Source organism: Carlito syrichta, unplaced genomic scaffold, assembly GCF_000164805.1.
Source record: "Carlito syrichta isolate Samal-C Ts95f unplaced genomic scaffold, Tarsius_syrichta-2.0.1 Scaffold303673, whole genome shotgun sequence".
Taxonomy (NCBI): Eukaryota; Metazoa; Chordata; class Mammalia; order Primates; family Tarsiidae; genus Carlito; species Carlito syrichta.
In genome coordinates this window covers 150,061-168,436 of record NW_007247769.1, presented here as the reverse complement: position 1 = coordinate 168,436, position 18,376 = coordinate 150,061, and the positions used below count along the sequence as shown (strand labels likewise).

The 18,376-nt window shown below is 53.3% G+C and overlaps 1 long non-coding RNA gene across 1 annotated transcript in view; it reads right to left on the bottom strand.

The window, feature by feature from the left end:
- The window catches only part of LOC110595722, a 229,512-nt gene that overhangs the window by 81,125 nt on the left and 130,011 nt on the right, over positions 1-18,376 (bottom strand). The window contains exon 2 of the long non-coding RNA XR_002482017.1: positions 10,202-10,269. This is a non-coding gene — a long non-coding RNA (uncharacterized LOC110595722). The remainder of the gene's footprint in view (positions 1-10,201; positions 10,270-18,376) is intronic.

Below are 18,376 nucleotides of genomic sequence, written 5' to 3'. Positions count from 1 at the left end.
GAAAGGGGGAAGGAAGATACTGACAATGACCCCTATCAGACAGTAGTGAGGACAGCTGCAGAGTGGCGTCTGGCCCAAGAATGTCAGCCGAACAGGGCCCTCGGATCCCGGCCCACTCTTCTTGTCCGGCAGATGGGAAACGACCCCAGAGCAGGAGACATACTGGCATGCAGAGGCCACCAGAATAGGAGCCCCAGGGACTGTGCCTCTGGTCCTGCCTCAGGTGAGTGGAGGAGGCTCCCAGTGAGACAGGGCTGAGAGGTGAGGAGTTCACCAGGTCAGACACCATGCCTCGTGCTCTTGCCCTGTCCACACTCCTTCCTCCCTCCCTCCCTCCCTCTCCATCTCTGCATCAGCAAGATATTTCCAGGACACTCTAATGAAGTACATCTCGAGTCTCCTTTTCACGGCTAATGAGGAGACAACAAGAATTTGACTAATACCAGTACAATTACTGGAGCAGTGAAGCGAGGGCCTCTGATTAGACGTGATAATTTGCAAGGCTGGGCTCTTCACATTAAGTTTGCAAACAGTTTAAAAATCACTTCCTCTATTTATCCAGCTAATCCCTGTTTAATGACTCCAGACCCGAGAAAAGAAAGGGGGAAATGTCTCTTTAAAAATTAATAAATAAATAAATTAAAACACTGACAACCCCAACCTTATTTGCGGAGACAAGAGAGGTGGCAGAAGTGCGACTGACTGTCATCTTTTCAGGCAGATTCCGCCAGCAACCCCCAGCTCCGAGGTACACTGCCACCCACAAGCCATGGTCACTGCGATAGTTTCAGTGCTAATCACCCCTGGCAGAGCTGCTGTCCAGCAGCCTGGAGAGACAAGATCACTTCCCTGCTACTGGATCTGTTGGTCTGATTTGGGAGCTGCAGGAAGTGGTCCCCCAGCTCCAAAAACTGTTGGAATGACCAGGTGCAGAGGCTGAGGCAAGAGGATTGCCTGAGTTCAGGGGTTCGAGACCAGCCTGGGCAACTTGGCAAGACCTCATCTCTACAACAAAGCAAAAAATTAGCCAAGTGTGGTGCCGTGCTCCTGTGGTTCCTGCTACTTGGAAGGCTGAGGCAGAAGGATCATCTAAGCCCAGCAGGCCGAGGCTGCGGTGGCCGTGAGTATGCCACTGCACTCCAGCCTGGGCGACAGAGTGAGACTCTAATGGAAGGAAGGAAGGAAGGGAGGGAAGGACTAAGTACTAGCACAGGTGACATTCCATGGTAGCAGAGGGTTCTTTAGCATCCTACTGCACAAAATGTGGTCCCAGGACTAGCAGCAAGGACATCGCCTGGGAGCTGGTCACAAATGCAGAACCTGAGGCCCCAGCCAGGCCTACTGATGAGGAGTCTGCATTTTCACAAGGTCTCTGGGTGGCACGCATGGGAGCTGGTGTTTGAGATGTGTCACTTTACGACATATCCTGTTCCTGTCTCCCAGGGTGACCCAGAGACACACAGCTTTGCTGATTTCCACACTACTGATTCCACAGCTCTATGCCTGCCACAGATCCTTGCAGCAGGGATTATGCACAAGAAGAGTGCATTTGGGAAATGCTGGGATAAGGCAAATTAAAATAATCTGTTTACTGCAGGTTTGGCAGTGTCTTTATAATACCAATAAGCATGTTGACATCCGTGAGGGGAGGGACTGTCTGAGAAGTTTCCCAAACTCACTTGATGAGGGAAGCCCTCTTGGTGTGTGGAGACCATTGCATACTCCCAGCACCCAGTGAGCGCCAGTTTAGAAAGAACTACAGCAGACAGCAGCTGATTCCATCAGGCAAATGCAGCTCTCTGGAGCGGTTTCCTCTACAACGGAGATACATCCAGGAAGAAAGTGCTAATGTTTCAAGAGTCTGTCAAAACAGCTTCTCTCTCTCATCACCTTCCTGCAACACTCTTACCCTCAAGTAGAAAAACCCACCCAAGTAGCAAATGCTCCAGACCATCACAGCCAGGTAACAGGAAAAGGAGAAAGGTCAGGAGGTGGGGGGAGGAAGTACCACTCTCTTTTGCATGATACTTTTTATTAGAGGTTATAGCATTCCCATCATTTCTTTTCCAGTTCTTGTCAAAATCTGCAAAGTGACCTAAGGGCTACGGACTACTGAGAGTGACACCTGAGGCTCAGGCTGTGCCAGGTGTTCATGTGCTTAGTCCATCAATTCTGCACAAGAGCCTAGAGGGAAGCACACTCACTAGCCCATTTTACAGATGAAGACACTGAGCCCACCATCTACACAGCTTGTTAAAGCGAGCAGTAGAACTGGATTCAAACTTGGGCCGACTGATCAGGCCTGCTCTGCCCCATGCAAGGTGTCGAGGGGGCACAATTATGATTAAGTGCTAACTAGCACACACGAGCACCCACATTCTCAAATGTGTAATCCTAGTCCCCAAACGATCTGATGCAAAATTAAACTCAGATTTGCAAATGTACATGAGTATACATATACACATACATATAAATATGCATATACTTATACAGGCACATATATATATATATATATATATATATATATATACACACACACACACATATACAAGAGGGACCGAAAAATGGAATTTATTTATAAAAAAATGTGTATTTATTTATTTATTTATTTTTGAGTTAGAGTCTCACTCGGTCGCCCACACTGGAGTGCAGTGGCCACTCCCGGCCACCGCAGCCTCGACCCGCTGGGCTCCGGTGATCCTTCCGCCTCAGCCTTCCGAGTAGCCGGAATTACAGGCACGCGCTGCCACGCCCGGCTGATTTTTTGATTTATTGTAGAGATGAGGTCTCACTGCCCAGGCGGGTCTCGAACCCCCGGGCTCAGGCAATTCACTCACCTCAGCCTCCCAAAGGCGCGGGATTACAGGTTGAGCCACCGAGCCCAGCTTGTATTTATTCTTACATGTTTGAATGTCAGTTACCTTCAAAGTCCTCTCCGTTTGATGCAATACACCTATCAAGATGCTTTTCCACTGCTCAAAACAGTTTTTGAACTTGTCAGTTTTAGTGCCTTTTAGCTTCTGCCATTTTTTATTTCCCCTCTTCCATATTTGCCAAGCGTTTCCCTTTGAGGATTTTTTCATCCAGGGAAACAAAACAAGTCACTCCGGGCAAGACTGAGTGAATAGGGAGGATGGGACACAAGGGCCATGCCATTTTGGGTCAAAACTGCTGAACACACAGCGTGGTGTGGGCAGGTGCGCTCATAAATCACCCATCATGAAATGGGCAACTACGTTGAAAGAATCGCCAAAAAAAATTCACTGAAGCTGAACACAGTCTCTCACAACCACACCAACTGGTCTACCGATGCCAATGGGTTGCTAGAACACTGACCTAGCAGGAGAAGCCTGTACTCCAAGGGGCCTGCCCTTCAAAAGGTAATTCTGGTTTTTTAGGGCCCCCCTCCTCATATGTATACACATACATGAGATTTCTTTGGCCTACAGAACTTGAAAATCATAGAATTGGGAACAACTCTGTACAGTTTTTCCAGCAAACAGCTCATTTTATTCTCACATTGTCCCCCAAAACAACAGGGATTGCTACCCTCACTTTATAGGAGGGAGAACTGAGACCAAGGGAGGAAGTGATTTGTCCAAGGCTCAAGCTCACCAAAGATAGCCCACGTAAAGTGAGCACTGACCGCATGATCTCCTGGGGCCTGAGTCCTCACTTGGGCTACCAACAGAAGTGGTTGGCCCTCCTCAGGACATTCCCCACCTTTATGCTCAGGCAGGATGCTGGGAACTTAGGATTGTATTTGTGGAAGAACTCCAAAGAGCCGCCACTGAGAGATGGTGGAGGGATGCCTGTGGCTCTATGGGACTGCACCCCAACTATCTCTCACACACACAAGCCCTGTGTTTTACATGGGTCAGGGTGTTATTGCAGCTGCTGTCTCTACGAGAATTCTGTACACAAGCCACCCCACTCCCTGCTGCTGGTGGAGGACAGCCTTAGCCAATTAACACTCCCAAAATAGGGGTCTGACCAGGGCTGGGTGGAGCCAAGAAGCGACCATCTTAAAAGAAGACCAGGGGAAGCCAGAGTGGGGAGGTGCATGGAGCTGGGACGTGGGAAAAGAGCAGGCACTGCCAGGTAAGGAGGGTGCTGACCAGGGCAAGCTGGGGCCTGGTTGGTGCCCAGACTACCAGTCGAGGGAGCTGGAACCTAACCCTACTTCTCTAGGTACACTGTGTAGTTGCTCCCATTCTATTTCCTGCCTCAGTGTGTCCATCTGCAAAACGAATCTGTTAAATTGTGAGTGGCACTTTTCTGTGAGTATGCCTGGCATAGGGGCAGAGGAGCCACTGTGGACTTGAAGCCTTCTGCCCAGCAGTTCAAGGAAGGGGAGGAGCTCCTCTGGGGAGACCCACTTACCCATGGTATCAGGCCTGATGGGAAGAGGTACTACTCGAGGAACTGCTTATGTGCACCTGTGTGACCTTGAATTACCTTTTGAAGGGCAGGCCCCTTGGAGTACAGGCTTCTCCTGCTAGGTCAGTGTTCTAGCAACCCATTGGCATCGGTAGACAAGTTGGTGTGGTTGTGAGAGACTGTGTTTGGCTTCAGTGAATTTTTTTGGCGATTCTTTCCTCTCTGGGCTCAGGAGGTCCATCTGGCTCCTGAAAGCATAGGACTAAGTAGCTCATATTCCCCAGCAGTGTGACACATGAGGGGGAAGGAAGGATTTTAAACACAGACTGACCTGGGTTCAAATCCCTGACTTCATCACTCACTAGTTATTCCCTTGGGTATATTACTCAATTTCTCAATTCCTGGGTTTCCTCCCCTGCAAGATGTGAATAGTCATGTCAGCCACGTGGGCAGGAGGTAAGGAGCAGATTAGACCACGGAAAGGGACTGGCAGATCATGGGAAGGGACTGGCAGAAAGCACGACTATACAAAAGCAGGGAAGAAAAGCCTGCACCTTTGGTCAGGGTTCCTACAAAACAAACATCAAGGAAGCCCTGGCTGGGAATCCACATGGTATTCGTAGGTGCCTGGATCTGGAAACTCCGGTGCCTGTAAGAGCCACGGCACAGCCCTTCCCAACAAAGTTCCACGCAGACCGCTGTTACCAGTGCAGAGTGATCTCCGAGTAATATCACTCAATGGGGAAAAAAACAAGGTGCGAAGCGATGCGTGTAAAAGGCTTCCTTTGGGGTAAGAAGGGAGGGAGATCCCGTGTGGATGTGTCGCTGCTTATATGTGCCAGTAGAAATGCTGAATGAAAAAACAACAGCAAAAAACGGGAGTGGGGCGTTTACGCATGGGGGCGGGGGCCATGGGTTGGACGTGAGTAAAGCTCTTCGTTCAGGAATTGCTTTTGAGTCATATTCAAAAATATTCAAAAGTAAAATAAAATAAATCACAACAAAGCTCAAACTGCCTTGCAGTAGGCGGCCAGTCTGGGGAACTGGTGTGAGCCAGTCAGCTTCCCTAATTCAGACGGACAGGCAGACAGACAGATAAACAGCTCAGAGGCCAAAGTCCCAGGAGGAGCTGAGGAATGGGCCTGTGGGCAGCCAGCGCCCCCGCCCTCCCCCAGCCCAGAAGACAGCCCTGCGCCCGCTCACCCAGACCCCTGCTGGCAGGGAGCACAGGCTCCCAGTTCTTCCCGGAATGAAGGCTTTCTCTCAGTTCATTGCAAAACGCCCTGGCTGCAGCTGCAAATGGGAATCCAGAAGCACCCCCTGGAGAGAGGTGACCGCTTCCTCGGGACACTCTGGCCTGGTGCAAGGCCTGCAGCGGGAGAGGGCAGAGCAGGCCAGGCCACTCCCAGCCCAGCCCGGGCCCCACAGGGCAGCCACGTGCTAACTGAGTGCCACATCTGCTGGGCCAGCCGCCCAGGTGTGGTAGTGGTGGATGTCGAGAGCCTCCCCACACTCATCCCATACTTATCCCTTGGAGCTCCCCACCAAGCCACTCTGGACGCCTGTGGTGCTGTGCAGGGCTTGTTGAGGGAGAGAAGAGAGCTGCCAGGGTAAGGTCTCCTCGGCCCCCAGCCCATGTCCCCAAGAGGCAGGAAGCAGCATGATACACTAGCAGGGCACTGGGCTGGTGGATGGTCTGGGTCTGCCACCACGATGGGTCACTGAGGCAGATCCCCTCTCTCTGGACTTCAGCTCCTTCACCCGTGTTAGAAAGAGATTTCTTAGCATAAGCCTTTATTTTCAAACATCATCTTACTTAGAAACTGACACATAGAGAAACCAGTACTGATTCTTCTGGAGGGAGGTGGGAGAGGCCAGAGAATCCTTGCCCCAGTGCCCAGCCCCAGCCCCTGGGCACTTCCTCAGACCCCTGGCCCTCTTTGAAATTTACAATTCTGCTTCTTCTCAAATTCCTGGTGGTCACAACGGTCCTGATCCCCCCTCCTGGCCCCTAGCATGTAGACTCCTTGCTTTGCCAAGGACTTTCAAGTCTCGGTCTCAGTGAACACCTGAGTGCTCATTGCTGGCTGGACACCTTCCTGGAAAGCCACAGGCCTCTCGCACCTGACTTGCCCCAGAGGAATACACCTCTCCCCTTACAGATCAACCTCTACTTCTGGGTTCCCATCTCTGGATAAGGGTTTCCAGCCACTCTAGCAACCAAGGCAGAAACTGTAGCCTTTTTCTTCCTTCACACCTGCCACCATCCAAATCTGTGCTGTCCTCAGATGCTTGCAGATCAGCCCTTCCTCTTCACCTCACCTCTGTTGTCCTGATCGGGGTTCACCATCAACACCCTATCATCACCACTGTTGCCACCGTGATCATAACCATCCTCATCACTACCCTCCATCATTTAACCAACATCATGATCATCACTGTCATCATCACCACCATCTTTATAATCATTCACCACCACCACCACATCACTATCATCATCACCACTGTTGCCATCATCATCCCCACCGCCCCCATCACCAGCATCATCGTAACCATCCTCACCATTGTCTCGCCATCCCTGTAGCCATCATCATCACTATCTCCGCCATCACCACCATCTTATCGTCACATGACCGTCACCACCACCGTCTCCACCATCGTCACCACCACTGCAGTTACCATCATGGTCTTACCATCACACCGTCATCGCCACCAACACTGCCAGCTCATCTTCACCAGCCCCATCTTAGCCTCACATAACCATCATCCTCATCACCATCTGCACCATCAGCAGCAGCCGCGTCTTCACCATCATTGCCATCAACACCTTCACTCTCGTCATCACTGTCTTTGTCAATCTCATCACTATCCTTCCCCTTCCCAGGTCTCCCATCCTCTATATGTCCTTGCTGACCAACTCTCTACCTGGCATAGGAGTTGTTCCTGAATCGCAGATATGATCATGATCGTCATGGTTTGTAACTTCCCACTGTCCTCAGAACAAAGGTCAAAATACCTTAGCATTTGACCATTCACAATCTGACTCCAGCCTAGTGCTCCAAGCCCATCTCCCCCAGCCCCACTTTGTATCCCTACAACACAGGGCTCAGCCTCCCAGAAACACTTCCATGAACATATTGCATCTTTCCACGTGGCTCAGGACATGCTCTTCTCTCAGTCTGGAATCTCCATCACCCTCTCTGACTCCTGCATCCTGCTAATCCCACAAGGTTCAGATCCGTGCTCCTGCCTCAAAGAAGAAAGGGTCAGATCTCCTCACCTGGCTTCATCTCTGCCCTAACCCCCAGGCAAGTATCCAGTCACGTCAACAGCTCCTGCCAATCATATGGTTGTAGCAACTCCCCACTGGACGGTGAGCCCCAGTGGCTCAGGGACGGCATTTCTCTTCTTGACACCATCCCTGCACCCACCCCATCCCGGTGCTGGTTGCACAGTGAAGGAGCCTAATGAGAGCTTGATAGTAGAAAATGAATGAGGAAGCTGGCCAGAATGGAGGCAGGAGAAAGGAGGAAGGAAATGAGGAAGGAACAGGTCAAGCAACCTTCATCCAGAGCCCAGCCCATGGCCAGGTCAGCACCTCCCCAGAGCCACCCTCAGAGGATGGAAGAATCATGGAGGCCCCTCTGTGAGGAAAGGAAGAGCCCCAGCTTTCTTCTCAAACACCACCATCCTTATCTGATCCTCCAGTTTGCTGGGGAGGGGGCTGCAGCAGACAAGAGCCACGTGGCCCAGGAGCCCGAGCCACATGCCAGCTCCCACTACCTACACTCCTTGCCTTGGGTACCATGTCCCCAAGGATGGTGGGCGATCCATTCAGTCATTCATAAACATTTACTGTGCACCTACTAAGTTCATACCCTGTACCAAGGAGATAATGTCAGCAGAGGTTGACTCGGGCTCATGCTGTCTTTTGAGTTGGGTTTGGCACTGAATACCAAGGTCACCACTTCCCACCGGAACCTCCCTTGTCTTCTGCTCTGAAAACTCACTGCACCCAGCATCTCCCTATGGTGCTCCTCAGGAAAGGTATCTGTTCTTGTTGAAGCAGACCCTTGATGCAGGCCACTGTCCCCAACATTCTTGGGTCAAAGGCCAGTGTTTGCACCCTGACTCTAGAAAACACAGTCTTGTAGCATGACCTTTGGCAGGAGATGTGCCATCTGTCCTACCCACTAAAGAAGGGTGGGACTTCCTCCTTCCCCAAAAGCTAAAAGAGTAGCCCAGCTACTGCCCCCAAGGGGCCCGGCTCACCCCAGTCAAGGGTGCTACTGACAGTCACATCCAGGGGGCCCAGAGCCTGGGCAGGGACAGGCAAGAAAGAGCAGCACATCTCTGCAGCCCTGCCTGCAGGGAGCTGACCCCCACCTGGGTGGGGCAAGGAGGGGCTCCCGTGTGGAGGAGGAGGGACACTGTGACTCCACCTGTTCCTCTTCCATTCCACACCCCAACCTTGGCGCTGTGATGGGTGTGGAGGTGTCACTCAGCGGGACTTTCTTTTTACAAGCATAGGAACTCTACTCTCCAGAACTCCGGAGCTCAGAAAGCAGCCACATAGCTGTCTCAGGGTCTGAAGTCCAGCCCCTTACAACATGGCACTGCCCCTCAGGCATCACCAAGGCCAAATATGGGGAAGAGACACCGAGGGAAGGGGCTGAGGGGACAGGAGGACAAAGGCCACCAGCACAGGAAACAGGATCTAGAAAGACAGGTAGATTCAACCCTAATGTGAAAATAGGTTGTGACTGCCCACTTTCAAGGGGACAGAGCACGAAACCCTGCCACCTGAGACTCTGAACTCAGTGTCAGCCTCAAAGGGCCCTCATAGCAACTGTTTTGCAGAGGGGAAACTGAGGCCAGAGCCAGTAGCTTCTCTCTTCACTTCAGCGCTCAATGCCCCTCACAGGCCTCTTCGGAGAGCAGGACTGGGGAGTGTCCACACTAACCACAGCAGGCTGCTGGACATGGCAGGGCTTCCTCTCTGGGGATAGCCTTGAATGCCGAACTCCTGCTCTGAACGTGCCCAGCAGGAAGGGCCCAGGGCCAGAGGTTGCAGTTGGCCCCACTCAGCACAGGCGACTTGGTTCAGGTCCCTTTCCAGGACCCATTCCTGTGCCACATCCTCTCCACCTCCCACTCCACCCCTGCTCCAGCCTCTCTCCTCACTCACACACCTCTGCCACTTGCTTTTCTGCCCTCTTGTTGTAAGCCACCTCTTGATCTCCCCGGGGTTCCCTGCCCTGCTCCTTTCCCAGAATCCTCTCTTCTCACCCATCTTTCTCACTCTCCATCCCCCTCTCTCATCTCTCTCTTTCCTCTGCGTGTCTGGCTGTCCGTCTCAATGTCTCTGTCCTTGTTTTTATCTCTCTCTCTCTCTACCTCTCCAAACTTCTCTTTCCCCGTGTGTCTGTCTCTCTGCACATCTGTCTCCTGTCTCTGTCTCTCTCGCTCATCTGTGTCTACATCTATCTCTGTCTCTTTCTGTCTGACTGGGCGTGTGGGCATCAGTGTCTCCTCTATCTGTGTGCATGTTGCTCAGGACTTTGTGTCTTTGTCTCCACCTCTCTCCCTCTCGTGTGTGTGTGTGTGTGTGTGTGTGTGTGTGTGTAGCTCTCCTCTTATCTTTCCCATTTCTCCCTCCAGCCTCCATTCCCACCCCTGGTCACTCCACCCAGACCAGCCCTCTGGGGTGCGAGAGGCCCAGGCACACACAGCCCGGGGAATGGGGCTGCCCACCCTGCCACCCCACTGCGCCCGCCTGCATGTGTTTCTGCTCACATACGGGTGTTTGTTGACCTCTCACCTGGTGTTGCCTGTACAGCTGAGAGCCAGCTTTCACGTTGATTACCTCATTTCCTCTTGACAATGACTCTGTGAAGAAGGCAGAGGGGGAAAAAGGCAGGAATTATCACTTCTTTCTGCACGTAGGATGAAGACAGAGTCCCAGAGAGCTTGAGCGGCTGTCTAAGGTCACACAGCTGTCAGGGCTGTCTTCCCAACAGAAGCCTCCACAAAAATTTATGAGGGTGTCTGTGTACAGTGTGTTCCAGCCCCACACGGCACCCAGTAGTGCCTAGTCGCCTCCCTCTCTGACTGCAATGAGCTGCCTGAACCCTGAACTCTCTGGGCTTGGTCTGACCTAGATTCTTCCAGATCAGCCAACCTGACTCCGGGGGCACAGAACCGCAGTCCCAGGATGTGCCCGTAACCAGAGGCATGGCAATTCCTGGAAATCAGCCTCTGGCGACTGGGTCAGGTCTTGCAGCGTGGCACAGGGTAGCATGTCCCAGGTGGTAACGAGCAGCGCTCGGCTGTGCCGATGAGTGCCCTCCCTTCCCTGCACAGAGCGGCCCACACCAGCATGCCATGGGCATCCTTTGTCTTGGGCCTGGAACGCAGCCAGCAGCAAAGCAACCCAGGAGGGTGAGCTCGGTCACCGGGGAGGGGCTGCTTCCCGCACAGGGCTGCTGCCTGCTGGGCAGCCCCTCAGCGTCCACAGCCACCTCCAACACTCATGCTCCACCTTGCTCAACATCCTCCTGCCATGTGCTGCCGACCACTGTCTACCCTGGCCACCCCTCGTGAAGCAGAGAGCACCCTCACCCCCAGCCAGTAACCTGGTGCCGTCAGTGACTCCTCAACACCCCTCACCCCTAAACCAGGTCCTGGATGGAGTCCCAGGAAAGCCGCCTCCGCGCATCTGACTTTCCAAGCATCCTGACATCAGTGAGCTTCCTCTCTTGACTCTGTCCTCATGCTGACTGAGTGGCCTTTCATTATCACTGACTTCCTCGTAGAGTCACCTCCCAGAAGAGAATATGCTGAGCAGGGCCATGAGGTCACCCGACTCACCGTGACACTAGTGGCTGTCTTTGTACTATTGCTTGGTATTGTCATTTACCAGACAGTAAAATAGAATAGAACGTCCAAATCAGAGGGAGAAATCTGGGGACATTTACATAGCAGCAAAGATCATGATGAAAGCAGAGGAAATAAGAGTGTGCACTAACTTCAAACACCTGGAAGGCTATTCTGGAATAAGGTATATGTTTGTTTCTGTGGCCTTAAGACCCACGTGCGGACAGATTTAAATGGAAGTACTCCTTTGCTAAACAAAAGACAGTGAGCTCCCCATCACTGGAGGTATGCAAGGGAGCTATGCAGACCTTGGCAGGAATGTTGCAGAAAGGTATCATTCTTGAGGCTTCCCCCTGTCTTTCCACTGCTAACACATTCACTCAATCATGAAATTTAAATGACTTGTAAATCTGCCTGTCCTCCTCCATCTACACAGCCACCACTCCAGGGGGACCCACCATCCTTTCCTGTCTGGACGACACCAGTAACCCCGAGATGCCCTTTGCATCCAGTCTGGCCTCCTGCCCCTCATGGTTTCCCACACAGAAGCCAGAATGACATTCCTGAAGCAGGAGTAAGCTTATTCTGTTCACCACCGCAAACCTCACCAGGCCTCCATTGCCCTCCCGAGAGAGCCAAAAGTCCATCGTGTGGCGACCAGGCCCTTCTCTCCTGGTCCTAGCTCCCTCTTGGGGGTATCTTCACCACCTACACTCCCATACATGGCGTCAGCCAGGCGGGAACACCTCCTCCTCCTTCTCTTTCTCCTTCTTCTCCCTTCTTTCTCTTCCTCTTTTTCTTCTCTTTCCTTTCCCCTTCTCCTCTCCTTCTCTTCCTCTTCCTCCGCCTCCTTCTTCCTCCTCCTTCTTCTTCTCCCTCTTCTACCTCTTCTCCTCTCCCTCTCTCTCTCTCTCCTCCATCCCCACTTCTACTCCCTGCCTTGGCAGACACCACCCTCTTGACTTGAGACACTCCCTATGCCCCTGCTGGGCCTGCCTGACCAACTCCTATTTGTCTGAGCTCCAACCTATTTGTCTGAGCACCAGTCTAAACTCCGACCTCTCTCCCAGTGTGCCCTCCTGGGCCCCCAGACACACGCCCAGCCTGGCGAGGCTCCTGCAGGAGCCTGGCTTTCCCTATCCACAGCCCATATCATGTTGACTCACACATGGCTTCCCCGCAAGACTAGGAACCAGAGTCTGTTCGCCACAGCAGCCTCCACACCCCACGCCAGCCACACTGAATGGGCTCAGGAAAGGAGATAGAAGCCGGGTGGAGGCTGCCTTTGAGGTCCTGCCTGACCTGCCTTCCTAGGGTTCACTCTGCATAATTTGGAAACCATTGTCACCAGGGCTTCATTGAGCTCTGGCTCTGGCTGACATGATCTCAGAGTTGTCTGGGTCTCACGTGTCTTCTCCAGCCAGCCAGTTGCTGGGAATTGAGGACACAGATATGGCCTCCATGCTCTCCTTGTACACATCAGAGGCCGCCTTTCAGGGTTGAGGCGAAGGGAAGGATGGAACAGGCAGGATTCCATCTGAGCCCCAGGATCTGGGCACTCCACGGCTACTGCCACCATGAATCAATGCTCACAGCGTGCCAGAACCCGTTTCGTGCATTTTTACATACATAAACTTATTTAATCCTTTTAACAACCCTATGAAAGAGGTATTCACATCATCTTTGTTTGACAGTTGGCAAACCTGAGGCACAGAGAGATTTAGAAACTTCCCATAGTCCCACAGCCATACTTATGGGGACAGAGTCCAAACCCACACAGGCAGGCTGGACTCAGACTGTACTGCTCCTGGAACATTCCCTGAGCACGATGGTCAAACTTAAAGGCCACCACCAATGTTGAATCCGTCCAACTGGGGCAATGTGTTGCATTTGTGCAGGGAACAGCTTTCTCTGCAATATGTCTGCAGGAGCATCACTTTCCCAGGTGCTGAGAACCAAGAAAAAACATATCAGGCATGGGTGGTTGAAGAGAAGTCGACAGCCCAGCAGATGCCAGTGGACCCCGTGATTGGAGCCCTCAGACTTCAGGAGGACTGGAATTAAATCGTCAGAGTGGCAAGGGAAGAAAGCTGTGAGTGTGGTTCCTGCCTGGGCTTGTCTCACATAGTTCACAGCCCCAGGCTGGTCATTGCACCCCACTGAGCCTGAGCCTCAGTTTCTTCCCTCATAAAATGGGATGATAAAACCAGCCTTGTGGTCAAAAGAGAGAGAAAGATTAAGAAAGAAGGAGGAAGATTTTTTTTTAATGAGAGAATGCGTTAAAGGGACTTGGCCCAGGGCCTAGCACACAGTAGGCCTTCCATGACAGAGCTCAGATCTGGATGTAACAGCCTACCCAGCTTATGTGCCCCAAGAAGAACTGACAGGCCAGCCAGAGAGAAAGGGCAGCACAGGGCCATTAGAAAATGTGTAAGCCTTACTAGGGGAGGGGACAAGCCCTTGAGGGACAAAGGCCAGTGTGACTGCCAGCCCACAGGTTCCGAACCTCTTGGCTGTAAGCCACCTCCAAAGAGTCTTAGGAGAGCCCATTCAGCTGGGTGGTTTTATCTTGTGACAGCTGAGGGAAGGGGCTCCGCTCCGTTGTCCTCCACCCCCCCCTTCCAGTCACAAAGAAAATACAATTTATCTGGATTGTAAATCAGGGGCTGCAAGGGGGAAGCCCGAATCCTGATTTCCAAGAAGCATTGACAAACCCCGCTGAAAGTCATTTCTGCAGCCACGGATGGCCCACATTCAGAGGAGGGGTGTCCAGAGCTGAAAGTGACTGCCGCAGAAATAAAATAACCCCTGACAGCGAGTAAATGGGGAAACGGGGACCACAGAGGGAGAAGGACTTCTCCAGGGTTGATTGGGGATATGGTAGCAGAACTGGAGCTCAGGCTGGACCTCCAAATCCCATGCTGTCTCTCTCACCTGTGCCAGGTAGAGGTAAGATCAAGGATGAGAACCCTATGGTGTAACTCCAGAGGTGAGACTGAATTGAGGGGATCCCAGATGCCCCTTTCCTGATGTGAGGAGCTATGGGGACCAGCAAGAAGAGGAACCCAGGCAGGCCCCAGAGCCCCCAAGAAATCCAAACCATCGTCACCCTCAGATTTGCTGGGTATAAGGAGACTTGTGACCAGTGGCAGAGAAATAAAGTGGGCGTCAGACTGCCCGGTTCAACCCTCCTTCCATCCCTACCACGAATGGTGTGTACCTGGAGTTTAACCCGTCCAAGTCTCTGCTTCCACATCTGCAAAGGGTGGGGAGGGCTTTTTGCTTCTGAAAGTTGCTGGGAAGATTCACCGGGATAACTTGCGCCAAAGGGCATCCGTGCCTGACATCCAGCAGGTTCTCAGCCCATGCTTGGGAAGTGCAGCAGATCCCAAGTCAAGGGCTTCAAAATGTCCTGGGGAGACTGGAAAATTCTATTGAGTGTTTGGGCAGGGTAGAGTGTCTGGGCCAGGCATCTGCCAAGGCCTGACTGGGCCCTTTCTCCTGGGCCCCCAGATATGGGACCACTCTAAAGAGAAAGGACAGGGTGGTGGATGGCACTAAAGCAAGAACAGAACCCGGGAACCCATCCAGCTCTACCACTCACCCTTCACGCCAACCTAGACATACACCCCTCTGGTCTACCTGGTCAATTTGCTTCCCTTCTGGGATCACATTTCCCCACCTGCAAAATTAGGTTGTTGTCTTTTACCCTCTTAAAATGCCATTGCTGCCGTAACATCACAGCATGGTGGAAGACATCACTGCGCCCTCCTGAGCCTCAGTTTCCCCCTCTGTGGAATGAGAATAACATCACCTCCCCCTCAGGGAGTTCTGATCCCAGTATGCTGTTGATTTGCTGAGGGACCTGCACTGGCAGTATGTGTTTTGGGGCCCTTTCCTTCTAAATGCTGTTCATAAACATTTCCACAAAGATACAAGCACAAGTAAGATCAAGGATGAGGTTGCAAAGGAACTGAGGTGTCCTCAAGTCACTGGACCCCAGTGGTTTAGAACCCGTAATTTTTCTCTGCCGCTCCCCTAGTGCACCTGATGCCAGTGGAGCCAGCAAACCACGACGCGGCGTGGCTAGTGCCTTGGAGACGGAGGCAACACACCCTGAGGAACACAAAAAGGTAGAGCAGACGTGACCCATGAAACCTGTTGGGAGGACAGAAGAGCCTGCCCAATACCTCACTGCCACCTCAGGACTCTGCAGCCCAGTGGTTAGTGTCCCGCTCAGACCGTACCCAAATGCCCTCCCATTCCCAGTGGGCATCTCTTCCCACCTGTGCCACAGATAACTCATCCTCATCCCCGTCCATCCTCTTACTGTCTGACCCCACTTACCTCTCTCTCTACGTTCCCCATCTCAAGGTTCACTCTGCCATCCACACGCCTAGGAATGTGACCCCTAGTTCCTCACCTCGTTTACATAGCTCCCGAATGAACTGACCACTAAATAGATCTGCTTTAATTCCTACATTCTCTCCATCCCTTCCCCTCCACACCACCTAGACCCTATTCCAACCGCCTCATCACTGGGCTGTTCCCATCCCGAGTGGGCATCCCTTGACAGACAAGCAGTTTCTCTATCAGTGCTGCTGTATTCACAAGTCCTGAATCCTGGTACCCAGTGGGTACGTGTTAAGTGTTTCTTGCATGGAATAGACCAGGGAGTCTTTACCCGGGAGGAGACATCTGAGGGGGGTCTGTCAACTGAGGCAGAAGTGAATTGGGTGGACCCAGAGGGAAGAAGTGTTGAAATGACACCTGCCCAATGTCCCATGCTGAGAAGGGCAGTGCCTCGGAGGTGTGGCAGTGTGAGGCAGTGGTGAGGTCAACAAGGTCCACACTGGAGAGGCAGCAAGGCCAGGTCCCAAAGGGCCTTTGATGCCACACAAAAGAGCATGGTTTGAGGGGGGCTGACTTTATTTACCTTTTTTTTCCCCAACTAGTTTTCTAGGCAAAGAGCACTCTGACAGCCGTGAGGAAGACAGATTGTGAGACCAGCCCGACACTTGGCTCTAAAAACCTTACCCTGGCCTCTCATGAGATCAGATTTCCCTGCACTGGGCCAAACTCTTTAAAGCACTTTGGCATCGGGCGAAAGACTGTCAGGGCCAAAGGGCTGGCGGGGGCACATTGGAGAGTGCCCAGGATCACACAGGTGCTCTGCACCTGCTCTTACGACCCACCCTGTTGGCTCCTTTGGAGGAGGGATGCCGGGCAGAGGTAGCCAGGCTGGGTACAAGGGGTGGGTTGGGGACCAGGGTTACCACCACCCAAAGCCATCTGCTGCAGCCTCGGGCAGGTGGCCCACAGCAGTGGGAATGCTCTGTGGTTGCAGATCTTTGAAATGTGGCCCAGCTGGAGTGCACGTCACGTTCTGGGCCCCACCCCAGTATGTCATGATAGCCCCCACCCATCCCACTCCTGGGGTGTGGGCCTTCCTCTGGATGCAAAGTAGCCAGTGGAGTCTCCATTTAATCACTTGGAGTGAGAGCACATGGAAATTGTGACAAGACTCCCAGGCCATTCTGGTGACCTCAGCATTGCTTCTCCTCCTTCCTCCTCCTCCGCCACCCCAGCTGAACTCGCCTGGGACACAGGCATAGCAGAGACCGCCCCTGAGGCCTGGGGCCCACCGAGGCTGCAGACCACAGTGTCTTTTACTGGAGTGATTCATTAATGCCCACTCCCACTTCTCCTCGAAGATGCAGTGCAGGCCCTTTCTCTCCAGGAATTCCCCCCCGCTAGGCTCCAGGGTGCCCTTCTCTGTCATCTCTCCACCCCCGCCACCCCACTTCCCTCTATCAAAGCATCAGCCCTGTTTCTGGAAGGAACTGTACTGCACGAGGGGCTGTGCCCTCACTAGACTGAGCTGCTTCAAATTCACTCAGGTGCCCTAAGCCTGGCTGAAGGAGGTCAGGAATGGCGGTTGGTTGGTCAGAGAAGCCAAGCTGGGGAGTGGGGAGCGTGTCAGCCAAGGCTGGCCTGGAGAAGGAGAGTGCAGAGGACAGCCAGGTGGTGTTGCAGGGTGGGCTCAAACTTGCCCCTCAGAACACCTGGAGGGTCATCCAAACCCAGAGCTGGGCCCACCCCCAGAGCTCCCGGTCCGGCAGGTGTGTGCTGGGCCCAGGTCTGGCCACTCGAGCAGGTGCCAGGGGCTGCTAGTGCTGCTGCTCCTGGCACCACATTTTGAAGACTCATCTGGGGTGAAAGCCAGTGAAGTCCAGAGCCCAAAAGGGGATGAATGAGCCAGAAAGAAAAGAGGAGGGCATTTAGTGGTGGTACAGAGGAGTCACAGCCATGAGGAGGCACAGTGTCCAAAAGCTGGGAGACAGAGACACCAACGGCCGCCACCCTGTCCCTGACTCTCTGCCACAGCAGCCAGCTCCCCCTCAGGGGCCAAAGTCCTCAACGGTGTGAAAGGCATACAGTCCCCAAGCCCAGCCCACCTCGTCAAGAGGCAGGTGTGCCTCGAAGGGAGGATGGCCATGAGAGGGTTTTGCAAACTGGAAGGCCCTCAGCAGATGTGTGGGAGTGATTATTATAATCTCCCCTCCCCCAGATGGCATGGTCCGGGTTGCCCCCTCCTCCACTTGCCAGGCCCCTCTCAGCGGTCCCCAGGGACATGAAGGGCCCGGCCAGCCCTGGCTGCCTCTTCAGGGCCCCAGCCCGGCCTCAGCGTGGGCCCAGCCTCCAGCTCACAGGGCCTTTCTTCAGGTGCAAGGACCCAAGTAGCTGTCGGCGGCGGGCAGCTCCTCGGCGGGGCACCTCAGGCGGGCAGACGGACGGGAGGCGGTGGCGGGGGTGGCGCAACGCAGCCTAGGAACAAAGGCCGGCTGGGAGCTGGCAGGGCGCCATCAGGGTTCAATGCACAATGGCCTGGGGGGGCTGGCGGCTTCGCTCCTGGCCGGCATTTGCATAATGTCTGGGGCAGGAACAGGTGCCCGGTCAATAGGCGATTGTGAGACTGTTCTGTCAAAAGAGAAGGGGCCTGTTTGAAGGCCAGGCTCGCCTATTGCAATGCAAATAGCATTCAAAGCAGACCAGCCCAGCCCGGGCTCCCGGGAGCGCAAGCTTCATGAAAGCCACCGAGCCGGCCCGGCTGCTGCCG